Source organism: Pan troglodytes, chromosome 12, assembly GCF_028858775.2.
Source record: "Pan troglodytes isolate AG18354 chromosome 12, NHGRI_mPanTro3-v2.0_pri, whole genome shotgun sequence".
Taxonomy (NCBI): domain Eukaryota; kingdom Metazoa; phylum Chordata; class Mammalia; order Primates; family Hominidae; genus Pan; species Pan troglodytes.
The window spans coordinates 17,598,357-17,610,726 of NC_072410.2; the positions used below are offsets into that span (position 1 = coordinate 17,598,357).

The 12,370-nt window shown below is 43.9% G+C and overlaps 1 protein-coding gene across 1 annotated transcript in view; it reads right to left on the reverse strand.

Annotated features, from left to right (window-relative positions):
* GPR45 (G protein-coupled receptor 45) overlaps window positions 1-12,370 on the reverse strand; it is a 61,659-nt gene that overhangs the window by 10,654 nt on the left and 38,635 nt on the right. Inside the window, exon 2 of the mRNA XM_024354612.3 lies at window positions 11,328-11,396. The gene's annotated coding sequence lies outside the window, so the exon portion shown is untranslated. The remainder of the gene's footprint in view (window positions 1-11,327; window positions 11,397-12,370) is intronic.

A 12,370-nucleotide genomic window follows, 5' to 3' on the forward strand; every position in this document is an offset into this window, starting at 1 on the left:
TGGCCATAAAATACTCATTTTTAAGTATCTTTGTGCTACCACCTTTCTTTAGAGCAGGGGTTCTTAAACCCTGGGACCACAGACCAGTACCTTTCCCTGGCCTGTTAGGAACCAGGCCACACAGGAGGAGGTGAGTGGAGGGCGAGCGAAGCTTCATCTGTATTTACAGTTGCTCCGCGTTGCTCACATTACCACCTGAGCACCGCCTCTGGCCAGATCAGCAGCATTATTCGATTCTCATAGGAGTGGAACCCTATTGTGAACTGTGCACGTGAGGGATCTAGGTTGTGCACTCCTTGTGTGAATCTAATGCCCGATGATCTAATGCCTGATGATCTGCTGAGATGGAACAGTTTCATCCCAAAACCATCCGCTCCTGGTCCTGTAGAAAAATTGTCTCCCAACAAATGGATCCCTGGTGCCAAAAGGTGGGGGACCACTGCTTTAGAGGAGGCCAAAGCGTATAATTCACTTAGGGTCACCAGCTTCCAAATTAATCCTTGAGAATGTTGTTTGTGCATTTTACTATTAAAAGCCAACTTATTCACTTCCTTTCTTAACTAATTTAGAGGTGTTGCATCTAAGGTAGGATTTTAAAAGTCCCCAAACCATGTAGGAAGATTTTGCTAGAGGCACAAAGCATATGGCACTTGTTTAAAAATGGAGCTTTATATTTTAACAGAATCTGAGACAATTAGCACTTTTTCAAGATGCTAAAAAATAATACCTGCCAATTTGTGTTTCTCCAGGTAGAGCATTTGACATCTCAGGTAGCCTATACCCAGGGGCTCCCGGGACAGGTGCGGCTTACACAGGAGAAAAACCCAGTACTGACACATCAGATTTCACAGGGCTGCTTTATAAAACCTGTTTCCTTCTCCAAAATTACATCTGCAGGGCCCTCTACTACACTTTCACCTGACTTTCTCAAAAACTAATTTTAAACTTATTTGCGCATTTTTTTCTGACATTTTATGCCCTAATAAAACAAACAAAATCCCTAAGCCTGGTAAAAATATACTTTTTCATTTGTAATGTAAAGAAAACAGACACAGCTTACTTACTCTAGTAAAATTATTTTTGATATTTGAATTTTTTCTTTTTTTTTTTTTGAGACGGAATCTCGCTCTTGTCACCCAGGCTGGAGTGCAGTAGCGCGATCTCGGCTCACTGCAACCTTCACCTCCCAGGTTCAAGCTATTCTGCTGCTTCAGCCTCATGAGTAGCTGGGATTACAGGAGCCTGCCACCACGCCCGGCTAATTTTTGTCCTTTTAGTAGAGATAGGGTTTCACCATGTTGGCCAGGCTGGTCTCGAACTCCTTACCTCAGGGGATCCGCCTGGCTCAGCCTCCCAAAGTGCTGGGATTACAGGCGGGAGCCACTGCACCTGGCCGATATTTGAAGGTTTTTAACAGCTTCATTGAGACCTAGTTTATGTGTCATGACATTTGCCCACTGCACATGGACAATTAAATGATTTTTAGCCAATTTAAAATGTTGCACAACTATCACCACAATCTGCTTTGAGGACATTTTCATCACCTCCAAAAAGATCCTTCATGTCTGTTTGTGGTCAGCTGATTGTACTTTTTATAATTGCTCCAATTTATTTTTGAAAAAAGTGTTCTTAATATAACCCAAGAACTTGACAATTCCGGTGTTTTTTTTTGTTTGTTTGTTTTTGAGACAGAGTCTAGCTCTGTTGCCTAGGCTCAAGTGCAGTGGCGAGATCTAGGCTCAGTGCAACCTCCACCTCGCGGGTTCAAGCGATTCTTGTGCCTTAGCCTCCTGAGTAGCTGGGATTACAGGTGCCCGCCACCATGCCTGGCTACTTTTTGTATTTTTAGTAGAGACTGGGTTTCACCATGTTGGCCAGGCTGGTCTTCAACTCCTGATCTCAGATGATCCGCCTGCCTTGGCCTCCCAAATTGCTGGCATTGAAGGAGTGAGCCACAGCCTCCAGCCATAACTTGATAAGTCTAATTGACAGCCGGGTAACTCTAGCAGCACCTCTGCCCTTCCTACCCAGGCCCATGACATGTGGAGGAGCAAGGTTAGAACATCGTTTAAGTCACTGAGCCCTTGTGCCCTGTCCCATGTTAGTATCCATGATCTGAATTAGGAAGTATTAGTGGGGCAGGAGGTGGGACATGCTAAACTTATTTGCCCATGTAAAGCCACCAAAGTACCAACCAAGATCAAGGCATGATGAACCAATGAGATACAGGAGGAAAGAGGCCCTCCGTAATAAAGTCCTAGTCAAGGCTTGGACTCAGAAGATCGAAATTATAGTCCTGGTTCTGCCTTATAGCCTGGGAAAAATTCCCAACTGTTCAGTTTCTTCTTTTGTAAAATGATATGAGGGTGCCTACCTCACAGGGTTGTTGTGAAGATTCAATACGTAGAAAAGCACGCTGCATATCACAAAACACTACAGGGGTAGGGAAGGGTCTTGTGGTTTTTGTGGTGGTTGTTTTTGGGGTGGGGGTGGGGAGCACAAAGTCTCGCTCTGTCACCCAGGCTGGAATGCAGTGGTGTGATCTCGGCTCACCGCCACCTCTGCCTCTCAAGTTCAAGGGATTCTTGTGTCTCAGCCTTCTGAGTAGCTGGGACTACAGGCGCGCATCACCACGGCCAGCTAATTTTTGTATTTTTAGTAGAGACGGGGTTCCTGCCATGTTGGCCAGGCTGGTCTCGAACTCCTGACCTCAAGTGATCCGCCTGCCTCAGCCTCCCAAAGTGCTGGGATTACAGGCATGAGCCACCATGCCCGGCCTGGGAAGGGTCTTTATTGGGACAGTTGATAAGTTCTGTCCCAAGCACACAGCATGCCAGCTTTTGGGGGCTGTCTGAACCAACTGTGGGTATGTGGGTCCCCTGGGGTGGAGTCCTGAGTTCTTCCTTAATGTTTTGCTTCATAATAAAGTCAACTTTAAGTGTTTTAAACGTATGGTGTTTAATGCTTTGTACAACTTTTCATGGTCTTATTACCTGAACTGTTTTACTCCCATGAGGTCACACAACATTGCATAGTGAGGCTGAAGCCTGTCACCTGGGTTATCCTTTTGAAATTTCTCCAAGCTGGACTTTTGCCATTCTTCCCTAACAGCAGGTTAGAGCTCTCCAGCTGGCAGAAAGCACATATCCAGAATCCCAAGGAGTGCCAGACCCTTCCTTCCCCAGTACGGTCAGCAAACTTAGCATACTATGCCATTTTCCTTTTCTGTCACGTCAAAAAAAAAAAAAAAAAACTTGGATGTAAAATCCTCCTAACTTTCTAAGACACTGGACAAGAAATTAATGTATTAATTTGTTCAGTTAATATTTCCTGAGTAGTGTTACCATGGGGCAGGCAGGAGGGAGTCAATGGTGAGCTCTGCCTTTTAGAGCTTTATAATCTGATTTGCTTTTCTCCAGATGTGATCTGCAGATAGCTGCATAAAGATGACACGGGCTGCTTATTGAGAGGGCAGATTCTGGGGCCCCATGGCAGACTCACTGGATTAAAATCCCGGGTTAAGGGGCCAGGACTCTGGTCTCAGAGGCCTCTTAATGCCCCAACCTTCAAGACTGCCAGCCGGTGGTAACAGCACAGAGAAGTGAAAGAGGCTGATCTCTGCTGCCTTGTGATGCAAAGAGAATTTATCATCTACAATTAAGAATTGTGGGCCAGGCACCATGGCTCACACCTGTAATCCCAGCACTTTGGGAGGCCGAGGTGGGAGGATTGCTTAAGGCCAGGAGTTGAAGACCTGCCTGGGCAACACGGTGAGAGAAAAAAATAATAAATAAATAAATAGATAAATAAATAAATAAAAGAATTGTGTCAGACTCCTGATGAAACGAGAAGCTATAAAAGATTGTGTCTTATACGGTTGTGCTGGGTGGTTGGCGGGGGTGTCATATGAACCTGCCTGCACTGAGATCTACGTGCCTAGTTCTACTTCCCACCCCATTGCTTTTTTTTTTAATAATTGTTTTTGGAGCAGCTTTAGGTTCACGGCAAGATGGAGAGAAAGTACAGAGATTTCCCATCCACCCACTGCCCCACATAGACACAGCCTCTTCCATTATCAACATCTCCCACCAGAGTGGTCCATTTGTTACAGCCATGAACCTGCACTGACACATCATAATCACCCTTGGTTCACTCTTCGTGTTGTATGTTCCATGAGTTTTGACAAATGTATAATTTCCAGGGTTGTAGTGTCACAGAGAATAGTTTTACTGTCTTTAAGCACCCCCATGCTCTGCCTGTTCATCCCTCCCTACTCCTCAATCCTTGGCACCTAACTGATCTATTCCTGTCTTCATAGATTTGCCTCATCCAGAATGTCATATACCGTCAGCCCTGTAGCTCTGAGCACCACAACTGTGGATTCAACCAACTTCAGATTGAAAATATTGGGGAAAAAAATTGCTTCTGTACTGAATATATTTGGGTATTTTTTCCTTGTCATTATTCCTTAAACAATACAGTACAGCAACTATTTACACAGCATTTACATTATATTAGGTATTATAAATAACCTAGAGATGATTTAAAGTATGTGGGAGGATGTGGTTAGGTTATATGCAAATACTATGCCATTTTATATCACAGAATTGAGCATCCAAAGATTTTTGGTATCTGAAGGAATTTCTGGAACCAATCCACCATGGATATTGAGGAAAAGACTGTAGTTGGAATCATATTGTATGTAGCCTTTTCAGACTGGCTTCTTTCACTTAGTAATACGCATTTAAGTTTCCTCCATGTCTTTTCATGGCTTGATATCACTGAATAATATTCCATTGTCTATAGAGGGACCACAATTTATTTATCCATTCACCTACTGAAGGGTAGTGTTATGGTTTGAATGTTTGTGTCCCTCCAGAATTCATACATTGAAATTCTGATGCCCAAGGTAATGATATTAGGAGGTAGAGTCTTTGAGAAGTGATTAGGCTAGGAGGTAGAGGACTCATGAACGGGATTAGTGTCCTTTTCAAAGAGGCCCAAAAGGGATCCCTTGCCTCTTCCTTCATGTAAAGACACAGTGAAGGTGCCATTCTATGAACAGGGAAAAAGGCCCTCACCAGATGCTGAATCCGCTGACACCTTGATCTTGAACCTCCCAGTTGCCAGAAGAGCAAGAAATGAATTTCTGTTGTTTATAAGCTACCCAGTCTATGGTATTTTGTTACAGCAATCTGAACAGACTAAGACAGAAATCATGGTTGCTTCCAAGTTTTGGGGATTATGAACAAAGCTGCTATAAACATCCATATGCAAGATTTTGTGTGGACCTAAGTTTTCAACTCCTTTGGGTAAGTACCAAGGAGTGTGATTGCTGGATACTATAAGAGTATGTTTAGCTTTGTAAGAGACTGCCAAACTATCTTCCAAAGTGGCTATACCATTTTGCATTCCCACCAATAATGAATGAGAGTTTCTGTTGTTCTACATCCATCTCAGCGTTTGGCGTCGTCAATGTTCTGGAGTTTGGCCATTCTAATCGGTGTTTAGTAGTATCTCATTGTTGTTTTAATTTGCAATTCCCTAATGACATAGGCTTTTGGACCATCTTTTCATATGTTTGTTTGCCATTAGTCTATCCTCTTCCATGTCTTTTGCCCATGTTTTTGATCAGATGTTTCATTTTTATTGTTGAATTTTAAGAGCTTTTTACATATTTTGGATAACAGTCCTTTATCAGATATGTCTTTTGCAAATATTTTTCTCCCAGTCTGTGGGTTGTCTTTTCATTCTCCTCATTATGTCTTTGTGGAGCAAAAATTTTTAATTTTAATGGAGTCTGGAGTCCCTCTTATCAATTCTTTCTTTCATAGATCATGCCTTTGGTGTTGTATCTAAAACAAATCTCCAATCTCCATATATCTTCTAGGAATTTTATAGTTTTACATTTTACATTGTGATTTATTTTAAGTTAATTTTTGTGAAGGACATAGGTCTGTGTCTAGATTCATTTCTCTTGCACATGGATGTCCAGTTGTCCCAGCACCATTTGTTGAAAAGACTCTCTTTGTCTTGTCTCCATTGTATTATTGCCTTTGCTCTTTTGTAAAAGATCAGTGGACTCCACCCTCACTTTTTAAGTATCCATCATTTTAAATAGAAAGTGCTCACATTAGGCTGAGGGAGAGAGTGATATTTGCATGTTTGCTAGCAAAGGGAAGAGGATATCAGCCGTGGAGTCCCTCCATCCTTCTTGACTATCCAGATACATCCCAGAGAGAGTGGTATGCCTAATGCATTACTAATTAAGTGGTTATCTAAGTTACCCAGAAGCCACCCTTGTGATAATGTTTGCTGCTCAAAAGGTTAACATTGGAAGGCTGCTTTGGAAACCCCAATCCAGGAAGACCTGTGCTCTGAGAGGAGGCACTGCAGAATGGTTAGTACTGGGGCTTCGGAGTTGGTTCTTACAACCTGCATGACTGGAGGGAAGCCCTTTAGCCCTCTCAATTAATTTTCCTGACATATAAAATATAGACAATAATATTCATTACCCAGGGTTGGTGTAAGAAATACATAATGCACTCTGCACAGTGCTTAATACAGTGACTGTTATTATTACTGAAATTGTTACTAAGATATTATTTCCTCTTCCTCCATCCCATTGCTCTCTTTCTCTTCCCCACAATTCCAGGCTCTGTCATCCCTAAAGACTTGATGTTATTAATCTATTATTAATCTATTAGGCCATGAGGGGGCTGCTTCATCTTGTAGCATCTACTGATCTGGCTTGAGTGAGGCCCAATGAATGCTAGCCTCTTTGGCTGGAATCTACCTAGGGTTACCATAACAGATTACCACAAGCTTAAGGAGCCTAAAACAACACAAATTTATTCTCTTACAGTTCTGGCGGGTGAAAGTTCAAAACCAAGGTGTCGGCAGGGCCACACTCTCTCTGAAGGCTCTAGGGGAGCATCCTTTCTTGCCTTTGCCAGCTCCTGGTGGCTCCTGGCAATCCCTGGCACTCGGCTTGTAGCCGCATCCCGCCCATCTCTGCCTTTGCCTTCACCTGGCATTCTTCTGTGTCTCTGCCCCTCCTCTCCTTTTCTTGTAAGGGCACCAGTCATTGCATTTAGGTTGCACCCTAATCCAGTAAGACTTCATCTTAGCTTGGTTACATTTGTAAAGACCCTATTTCCAAATAAGGTCATATTCTGAGGTTCCTGGCAGATGTGAATTTTGGTGGGGACAATACCCAACCCAGTGCAGGGCCATTTAGGTTCAGCACAGCAGGTTTTAAATATCAATAAGAACAAGTTGGTCTGTTCTGCTCCCAGATCCCATCCCCAGAGGCCCCTTCTAGACAGGGGTAGCATGGAGGGACCAGCTGAAGTCCGGATATCATCTTTACCCAAACCAGAACTCCAAGACCATTCAAAAACTCCCCCAGTGACTGACTGTGAAAACTGATTTGGGAAAAAAACCCTTCTGGACTTATTATATATTGTTTGTTTCTCTTTTCAAAGAACTGTTTCTGAAGCTGTCCTTGAAATAAATAACACAAAACAGTGCCCTTGAATCTATGAATTGAAAAGAGCCCAAACGGATAAAACAAACCTAATTTTGGCAACAGAGAATTCATAATAATACAGAAGAAGGTATTTAAAAGTTCCCTGGGCTGGGCGTGGTGGCTCACGCCTATAATCCCAGCACTTTAGGAGGCCGAGGCAAGTGGATCACCTGAGGTCGGGAGTTTAAGACCAGCCTGACCAATATGGTGAAACCCCGTCTCTACTAAAAATACAAAAATTAGCCGGGCATGGTGGCGTGTGCCTGTAGTCCCAGCTACTCTACTCAGGAGGCTGAAACAGGAGTATCGCTTGAACCCAGGAGGCGGGGGTTGCAGTGAGCCGAGATCGCTCCACTCTACTCCAGCCTGGGCGATGGAGCAAGACTCCATCTCAAAAAATAAATAATAATAATAATAATAATAAAAGCTCTCTGACTTAGAATATTACTATTTGGAGAAAATTACTCTTAATTAAGAGAAAAGTGATATTTTAGTTTTCATTTCCTAAAAAAAGTTCTTCTTTCCTTTCAGCCTTTCTCTCTCTCTCTCTCCCCCTCCTCTCTGTCCATTCTTTTACAACCTCAGGAGTTAATGGCAGTACATTAGTTTGCTTGAAAGATTAAAAAACTTAGAAAAAATTAATACAAAACAATATTTTTCCTACAACTTTTTACAGAATATTTATATTTATTGGTTTGTTTGTTTGTTGAGGCAGGATCTGGCTCTGTTGCCCAGACTGGAGTGCAGTGGTGCAATCTGGGCTCACTGCAACCTCACCTCCTGGGCTCAAGCAATCCTCGCACCTCAGTGTCCTGAGTAGCTGGGACTACAGGGCACATGCCACCACACCCAGCTAATTTTTGTGGGGTGTTTTTTTTTTGTATTTTTTTTTTTTTTTTTTGTAGAGGAGCAGGTTTTGTCATGTTGCCCAGGCTGGTCTTGAACGCCTGAGCTCAAGCGATCTGCCTGCCTTGGCCTCCCAAATTGCTGGGATTACAGGTGTGAGCCACTGCTCCTGGCCAAGAAAATTTATTATAATAAAATGAATATGGGCTTTGGAGTCTAGCCATGACTTGAGGTAGATCCGACAGCAAAACTTTTGAAGGCTATTTTAATTCTGACTGATGTGACTGTAGTTGAAAGGAATAATGAAAAACATTTACATCAAGAAGGAGAGGGGCACATGGCCTGCATCTGAGGACATATTTCCTCTGTATGTGTGAAGGTGGATAATCACCGCAGTCCCCTGACCACCTCCCCGGTGTGTCCTCACTAGGTATGGAAACCGCGGGGCCAGGTTGGTGTGTTTTTCATCTTGAGAATGGGAGTGGGGTTTTTCGAATGTTTCCAAGAGTTCCACCATGTGGAGGTACCCTGCTGGCTCCTTCAATTTCCCGGTCAGGCCTTTCTTCTGCACTGGCCACAGATGATCAGGGGGAGGTCCGAAAGCTGACTGTGTACACAAAAGAGCCCTTCTCAGTTGAAGCAAAGCAATCATACTTTACTGTCCTTTAAGTTTTTCTACTTTAATGCACCTCATTTTCTTGTTACAAAATTCCAAAATACTATGAAATGCAAAAAAGAGAAAGGAAAGAAGAGCAAATAAACTTTTAGAACTAGGTCAGTCTTTAGGATATGTTTTGAAATACGTAGTTGCCCCATTTGAGACCCAAGCTTCTGTAATCTTCACAACTACTGATAAACATTTCTTCACCTATTTTACATGATGATCTTCTCAGTGCAATATTTTCTATTTTATAAAGTTGTTAGCAAAACATTGATCTCTTGTAGGTACTTGATTCAGTAAGGAAGAAAGCAGAAAGCACGTCACAGAATGGGGAAAACGTGGAAAAAACTGGGTGCTTCTCAGCAGAGCAGATTCCCACCAGAATAGCACTTTGGGGGTGAGCCTTAGGAAATGCACCCCCAGCACCCACCTGAGTGATTCTGCAATGCCCCATGACAGAGAACCCCTGGGCTGCGTCATTGCCACAGTTCCCTTTGTTTAGCTTATTTTCAGTCTGTGCTGGCTGGGACTGGACGCTGCACATCTGAGAAACGACAGCCTGAGTGATGGGAAAACAGCAGCACGAGGAGGAGGAGGGTTTTGGGAATGAGGTATTTTTTCCTAAGGAGGAGTGAAAAGGGGGGTTAAATCCAGCGTCAGCTGCACTTTGGAATTATCAGGAACCCTAAAGCTGCCTGGCGCTTGTGCCTCTCCCTGGAGTGGCATAACTGGTGGGAGACGAGGCCAGGGCATTCAGATCTTTATATCCCTTCTAGCAATTCCTCTGGACAGCCAGGGGTGAGAACCTGTGACACAGGATATCATGCGGTGAAGGGCGAAGCCTTGGAAGAAAAGAGCGGACTTAGCAGTTACGGAGAGAGGAGATTCAGGGCAGTGGGGAGGGGCTAGAGAGAGCATCTTAGCTTGATGTTCTGACATTTGAGGCTTTACTGGTCCTAGAAGGAGTGCCCTTCCCAGGGCTAGCCAATTCTTAGCGATAGCAAACACAGGATGCACCCATGGGTGTGCCTTTCTTTTTCTTTATTTTTTCTTTTTCTTTTTTTCTTGTTTTTGAGACGGAGTTTCGCTCTTGTTGCCCAGGCTGGAATGTAATGGCACAATCTTGGATCACTGCAACATCGGCCTCCCGGGCTCAAGGATTCTTCTTCCTCAGCCTTCCGAGTAGCTGGGATTACTGGCGCGCACCACCACGCCCAGCTATTTATTTTTGTATTTTGAGTAAAGACGGGGTTTCACCATGTTGACCAGGCTGGTCTCCAACTCCCGACCTCAGGTGATCCGCCCGCCTCGTCCTCCCAAAGTGCTGGGATTACAGGCGTGAGCCACCGCGCCCGGCCGGTGTGCCTTTCATCTGCAAACCAAACAATCCAGCGCCCACACTCCAAGCACCTCCGCTGTAGGGCTCTCACGCTCCCGGCCACTATCCTCTGCCCCAATCACTCCAGGGCAGATACCAGACAACCTAGGGCGTATGCGCCCGAGCTCACAGAAATTCAAACTAGCCTATCCTTGGCCTGCCTCGCCTTTCTCAAGGAAACCACAATGAAGGCTCCTGCCATGTTTTGCCCCTTCCCCGCTTCCCCGGATTGGCCCTGGTGCTCCCCCGTGTGGCCCTGTGTGGCGTGGCATGCCCCCTTGTTTTGGGAACTGTGAACAATAAACTCTTTTCAATGGCGGTCATTCCCTGATCTGTCGGCCTCACCATACCTGAATAATAATAAAACCTGCATTTTAAAACAGGGAGATGTAAGCCGAGGTGCAAGAGGAGACGTCAAAAAGTAAAGTATTTTTGAAAGGTGGAGGGTGTGGGTGGGAGAAATGCAGCAGGCTGGCTAGGGGCAGAGGGTCAAGGGAAGGTTTTGTGTTTTATAAAGTCATAATACCTGTTTCACAGGGATATCGAAGACTTGGATTTACATTTACATTAAACAAAAAACAAACAAACAAAAAAACACAACAAGACTTCATTAAAAGAGATCTTACCCTGCCAGGAATGTGTTCACCCTGCCACCCGGCTGTGGTTTCCATGGGCTGCATGGGGCAGGGACGTGGAAGAGGAGAGTCTGAGACAAGGGCAGGGGCCCAGCTCACTGTATGGGAGCTTTGGAAATGATAACCAGAAAGCATAAAGCGTACCCTTGCCTTGACCCACCAAGATTAATGAGAATATTGTGGTGTAAGCACATTATTTCCTGAACAAAAGTTTTTTTTAACTTAAAAAAAACTGTGGTAAAAGGCATATAATATAAAATTTAGTGCATTACCCACCTGTAAGTGTACAGTCCAGTAGTAAGTACATCCACACTGGTGCGCAAACAATCTCCAGAGCTTTTTCATCTTGCAAAACAGAAATTGTACCCATTAAACTCGAATTCCCTATTCTGCCCTCCTCCAGCTCCTAGTAACCACCAGTCTACTTTGTTTCCATGAATTTGACTACTCTATGTCTCTCATATAAGCACATTCTTTTCTCTTAGCACGTATTTATATTCTGGTAGCAGAGGACTGGGAGGGGGAAGGGAAGCATAAGAGGAGGGAGGACACATGATGGTAAACCTGAATGAAGCTGATGATGGTATTAGCCACGGTTTGCTGAGAGCCTCATCTAGGCCAAATATTAGCATAATAGACTGTCAAATTTTAACTTTTACCACAAACCCAGAGGTAGGGGTTATTTCTACTTAGAGATTGCATAGCTCGTCTGCCCAGGATGGCAGGGTGGCTATGGGGCAGTCCTTGAAGGTCTAACTCTAATACTGTTCCATCCTTTCATTCCTGGGCTGGGGCGGGGGCCGGAGGGGCATCTAGAATGTGACAATGCCTCTCTGCCCTGGCATACTGTCATGGTGCAGCATAGCTATTCAGGAGGCATCTGCCTGAATCTTTGAGGGGTGGGATCTGGTGTGGGTGTCTGCTGTAGAGTACTGCCACCAACCTGTCTTGGGGCACATGGAGCCAAGGGCCGGAGCTAGAGAAATGCCTGCTTATGCTCGGTCAAGTTCTTGTTCAGGAGAAACTATGTAAATAGGAAGTTACATTTTAAAGAAACCCCAGCAGACCAATGGTAATTACTGCTTGTAAATCAATTGTCAGTTATCGTGTTCAATATATATGTGGTTCCTCTAAGCATCTGAAACAATTTGTTCATAATTGTTTAATTTACAAAACAAATATCATTTCTTTGTCACCTTAAATGAATTGACTTAGAAATTCCATTCTAGGAATTGGTTCTAGGAAAACAATTATTGACATTTACAAAGATTTAGCTACAGGGATGCTTTATGCCTATAAAAGAGACAAGTTGCAAACTC